Genomic DNA, 6,000 nt, shown 5'->3' on the forward strand with positions numbered 1-6,000 from the left:
TGTGTGTGTGTGTGTGTGTATTTGTACGCGTGTGTATGTGTGTGTGGGTAGCTTCGGAGTAACAGGATGGTAGCTGGGGTATGTGGGGAAATAATGCATAGAAAATCTAGGAACCCCATCTAGACACCCCATCACACTGAGACCCTCACCTGCGGAGCAAGGCGGCTCGGTAAACACTGCTGCCATTACCTGCTGTGGACAGCAGGGGGGGCAGTGCTGGAATTGCTATTGATCGAATGCAGCCCAGCTGAGCTCAGAAGCTCAAGCCATCAGAGCCTTAATGATGGTTAGAGGCGACGAAGCCCTTGCTGGGTCAGTGCCTCTGAATCACAGGCGGTTCAGCATCAGCGTGAATACCAGGCAGCAGCCTGGGGAGACGTCTCAGTCCACCATCTCATGTGTCATAGCAACCGATCACTTTGCCTTCTCAGCTGCCACCTAACAGGCGCGTCGGATTGGAGACAGAAATAGACTGATATGATTAATATGACACTCATGCTGCGTGGGAAAAGGTCAACGACCGCACAAGGACGGACCCCGGGGAAAGCGTTCGGTCGGCCGTTCAAGGCACGCACCACATCAGCCAGCCTTTCAAGGGCTGACTCACTGATGCTTGGCACGTCCAACACGTTCTCTGGGTGTTTTTTTTTTTCTCTTCACACAGAGCCTTTCCCTGTGGCTTTAAGTATTGAGTCATAACCGCATCATTTTGGGAAAAACCGGCTGGTGTTAATTGGGAGGATATGACGGCCTGGTGGCGCACGCTGAATCAGATCTGGAGTAGGGGAATAAACCAGGGAATATGAGTATGATATATTTAACAGTAACACACTTATGCCCCGGTCCCTTGTGGCCTGTCAGAAGTGTGCAGGCTCTTACGCACATGCTGCAGCGGGCAGCGGTGTCCACGCTTTAGCTGTGCTTGACTCTGTGTTCATAGACGCCGGCGTGCTGGCTATCAGCTGGCAGGGCACAGGGCGGGATGCGGCCGAACTGTTCCTGAGGGCTCTTATTTATTAAACAAGGCCGGACGCCGAGGCGCTCCCCTGTTCTTAAACATCCACGCCGAGCACGTGAGCAGTGAGCCGGCGTCCCGCAGCTGCTAACACTGCGCTTTCTCTCTCTCTCTCTCTCTCTCTTTCTCTCTCTCTTCCCCCCTCCCTCTCTCTCTTCCCCCTCTCTCTCTCTTTCCCCCCTCTTTCTCCTTCACTCCCTCTCCCTCCTTCACTTCTCTCTCTCTTCCCTCCCTCTCTCTCTCTCTTTCTCTCTCTCCCCCCTACCTCTCCGTTTCCATGGAAACTGATTACCGCTTCAGGTTGGGAGCGAAAGTTTCGCCTCCCTTATCGCACAGATCTGTATTTTTCGCTACAGAATTAATACATTTGTATCGATTCGGTCGGTAGCCACACTGGTGACACGAGCCGGGGATTAGATCCAGCCGCTTGTCAATAACACACTGCTCTCAGTTCAGGAATTCAGGAAAAGGAAGGACAGGTCACTTGCTGAAATGGCTTGACATACAGTATTTTACACAAGACTGAATTACACTATGTTTGTGGTGTGGTTTGTATATAATCTGTGCGTGTATTGCAAATGTAGGCTCCTGTTGCCATGGTAGTCACATCATTTGACTGTCTGGGGTGGCAGTGTATAAGACTGATTTTGAACACTGATACACATTTAATACTTATTTACATATTTAGGCACTCTTTACATTAAGAGTGTTATCTTTTGACCTTCAAAGGTGAGCGTAATACCTCATGTTCACCAATGTTAACATAATTAAAAAATCAGTTAAGTGGTGCTTCATTGTGTTTGATGCAGTAATAGAGCCCTTTATGTACAAGATTGCAGTGGGATTCCAGCATGCACAATATCCCTCTGCACAGCATTCTGTTTTCATGAGCTGGCCAATAACACTGCTGTCTGATGGGAACGCATCCAAACAATAGCAGGTTACGCTGCATGTTGCTGTCTTGTGAATGTGGTCTTTGATGTTCTTTAGATCTGTGAACCTCTGTTTTTAATTTAGCGGCACAAATAAGAACTCATGACAGCTTAGGTGGCAATGCGGGTTAGCCAGCGCTCCGAGTAAGCGCACGCTCCGGGTTAGCTGGCACTGCAGGTTAGCCGTGAGCTTCAGGCAAGACAGCCTTCGAGGTAAGCCAGTGTTCCAGGTTAGGTGGCATTGCAGGTAGGACAACATTCCAGGTGTAGCCGGTGCTCCAGGTTTGCTTCAGATGCAGAGAGCATGCTGTGATTCCCTCCTCAATGCTCGGCGCTCCGTGGGGCCACCCTCATCTGGCTGCCTCTCCGCAGAGTCAGGTGAAATGGGCTACGCTCAGGCTGCATAGTAATGCCATTCCTGCACTCAGTAACGCTACAGGCCCAGTGACTTTACCATGCGCACAGTAAATTCGGATAAATTCGGGTACTTTGCACACACAGCAGAACTCAAAGTGTTGCCAGAGGGCTAGAGGTTTAGTTCCCAGGCAGAGCACCGCTGTAGCACCTATGGGCATGGCATGGTAACTAAAGCAACACAGTAATATACCCAGCTCAGTACAAGGTGATGGGAAAATGCACCCTGGAGTATCAATCAGTCCAGTGGCCTTCTAGAGGCACACAGCTCGGTTTTCAAGGAAGTGTCCTGCATCCGTTGATGTGTTGTTGTTCTAATGCCACCTGCAGCAGTATTTTTGGGTCTCGGAAATCTTTAAGTGTGATTTCTGAAGGCATATTAAAAAAAAAAACAGAACATCATTCTCAGACTCATGTCTCTACCATTGTTCCAAAGCTGATTTCTTCACTCGTGACTAAGCATCAACTAAACAACAATAGGAGGTGACAATGCCTGGGAGATTAGAAACATGTCGACATGACAGGGACAGCAGCCACGTTAAACAGAGCCCTGATTGGTTCGAACAGTTGACAGCTGATAGAGGAACCCTCAAATCTCAGCTGTCTCATTAATTTCAAGACTGTCACTCACTCCCTATCTTGTCTGTTCATTGGCCACTGAGGAGCTGAATGGGGCGGGTCCTCTGCTTTGTTTGTGCATTGTGCATTCCCAGCTCACTTTTATCACTCTCACAGCCTCCTTGCAACATTAATGGATAGTTGGATGATTGTTAAAAGTGATGTCTTCATTAATACAAAACTATGATACTGCAACAGTACAGAAATCAGTTTTTCTTACTGTGCAGGACTTATTGATCATGGTACTCCTGTTGCTTAAAATGGCTTTAATCCCATCAGAGCAGGTGATACCGTATTTTTCTGGACATTCTCAAATGTAGAACTATCCCTTAGCGATGGCCGATGGCTGTATATTCCCAGCAGGCTGTGGGAAATGTGCTCAGTTGTCTCTGATACCTGCCCGCACTCGGCTGTTTTCAGTGTGGCTCAGAGGAGCATGGCTCTCAGAGTCTCCCTTCAGACAGTTGATGCCCCCTCCCTTGACCTCCATCCATCCTCTGGATCCGGTCCCTCCTCTCTCTTTCTTCAAGATCAGCGTCTTTACCACCTCACCACCATTATTCTAAAGCGTCTGAGGAATTGAGGTTTTGCACATTTGTTGATTAAGTTTCTTCCTCTAAAGTTCATTGCATGATGTTTCTCTTCTATGCTGGAAAAAAGTGTACGCTAAAACTGTTTTGGTAAGTAACTGATTCTGAGGTTAATGAAATATTTTAAATTATAAAACAGTATTCCCATCATCACGCACAAGTATGCACACATGTATGCACGCACACATGTGCATGCACATAACATTTCGTGTTGGAAGAGAGTCCCTGAGCACTAATAGCCCCAGAGAGAGAGAGTAATGGCGAGAAAGAGGATGAGAGAGGGATAGAGGGGATAGAGAGGGAGAGGGATGGCGGAGGGGAAAGAGAGAGGGATGGATGGAAAGAAAGAAAGAATCTTTTTTGTGCTGCAGAATTTCCTTTCTATGGGTGAGATAACCAGCTCTCCTCCCAGTTTTATTCATTCACTCTCTCTTTCTCAATCACAGTTTGCTGCAGTTAGTTATCAGAATGCAGAAAAATGTGTCTGACTCTCCTTTCCAGCTCCATTTTACAGCTGTGTCTCGTTCCCCTTTAACTCTACAGTTTGGGGGATCCTGTCTAAACAGTTTTGCAGTGCAATTTATAGTGCAGCTCGCAATATGATAAATGATGAGAATTCGAATATCATACAAAAAATGTCAGTGTCAATGTCAGATAGGTTGTGACTTCCTCAATACAACTTTGTGACTCTGAGGGGAAACTTTAAAATCCTCAGCCGCAGGGGAGGATGTAAAATCTGACAGGACATAAAAACAAGACCCACAATGGGGGAAGGCACTGAGAGATCCGCCGAAATGCGTTCCACAGTGTTTACCCGGTGAAGCCTTTCCTCTAGAGGGCAGCACTGCCTTAGGGACAGAGAGAGGGCCGGCAGAGACATTTTTGGGGTGAGACCGGTCTGTGCCTGCAGGGGGTGCTGTTCTGTTTACCTGTATGATCTCAGTGTTTTAAATGCCAACTTCCCCCCGGGACAGAGAGGATGACTGACAGCCTCGCAGTGTAATCAGACAGGTTAAATGGCTTAAAGTGACATGGGAGGCAGTTTAAAGGGGCTTTTAGCTTCTTTTCCTTTTCTGTGAACTTTGTCATTCAGCTCTCAGCAGGCCTTACATGTAGCATACAGCTGTGAAATCCCACTGTGGGTAAAATTTAGGCCATGCTGTAGACTCCACATCCTGAGATAGACTCATGCATTAACAGCACCCACTGTCACCTCTCTGTGAAATATGGCTCAAAACAATTTGGTTATTTTAAACCCAGCTGGTTATTTTTGGAAGTGATGGAAATGTTAAGGTTAGTCTGGTAAAAACCTAACTGATGGACAAGAGCTTCCAAAAATTCACAGGCTTGTTCTTGCACCAAGTTCGATCAAGAAATTTAATGAGAAACCAATGACATTCTTACGTCTGTGTGTGTGTGTGTGTGTGTGTGTGTGTGTGCGTGCGTGCGTGTGTGTGAGTGTGTATGTGTGTGAGAGAGTGTATGTGAGAGAGAGTGTGAGAGTGTGTGTGTATGTGTGTGTGAGACAGAGTGTGTGTGTGTGTGTGTGTACCAGCTTATGTGTGTTTGTGTCTGATACACAGAGTATAAACAAGACCTGTTTTAGCAGCACGCGATAGAGCAAATCGGATCTACAGTGACGACAGATCCGTGAGGCCACATGGTGTTGCCTGGTGGGTGATAGAGTGGAGAGAGGAACTGTAAATTCCTGCGTATGTTCAGTGAACACACACACACACACACACACACACACACACACACACACACACAGCCATATCTGAGCATGCTCGGGGTGATAAACAGACCTCCTCTGAGGCGGTGTAGCACCTTACCCCCCAGCTATCATTAAACATACATATTAAATACAAGCTTGAAACTGATTATATTTTCCTGAAGAAAAAAAAGTCTATATCTGGGAAAAAAAAAATCCTTGAGGAAAGTGTTTTGTTGAGCATTCTAAGCACACGTCAAGTCAAGGATCCTGACAAGGTTAATTTATGAACGTACAAGAAACCCTTTGCCTGGGTATCATTTTCCTGCCGGAAGGGTCTGAGGTGCCAGTTAAAAGATGCGATCTTCACAGGAGCCTGTATAATGCGGGGCTGCGCAGAGCGCTTCCCCTTGCACTGAGGGAGACGGAGGCTCTCTGTGAGAGATGAGAGTGTAGAGCGGAGCGGCTTTTATCCGCACGCCTCAGTGCTGAACTCTCCGGGGAAGAATATAAGTATATAAAGGAATTCACAACGCCACAGTGCCATCTCCCACTCTTGTCAAAATATCAGCCTTGCACTGATCTACAATACTTGGGGGGGGGGAAGCATTTAGCTTTCAGTGATTCAGAGTCTGCTTATCAACCGGCCATTATCCAGGGTGACCTAAATCACATATATTTATATACACCCTTGGTTCGTACAGCTGATATTTATTGGGG

The sequence above is a fragment of the Megalops cyprinoides genome, chromosome 25 (genome assembly GCF_013368585.1).
Source record: "Megalops cyprinoides isolate fMegCyp1 chromosome 25, fMegCyp1.pri, whole genome shotgun sequence".
Classification (NCBI taxonomy): domain Eukaryota; kingdom Metazoa; phylum Chordata; class Actinopteri; order Elopiformes; family Megalopidae; genus Megalops; species Megalops cyprinoides.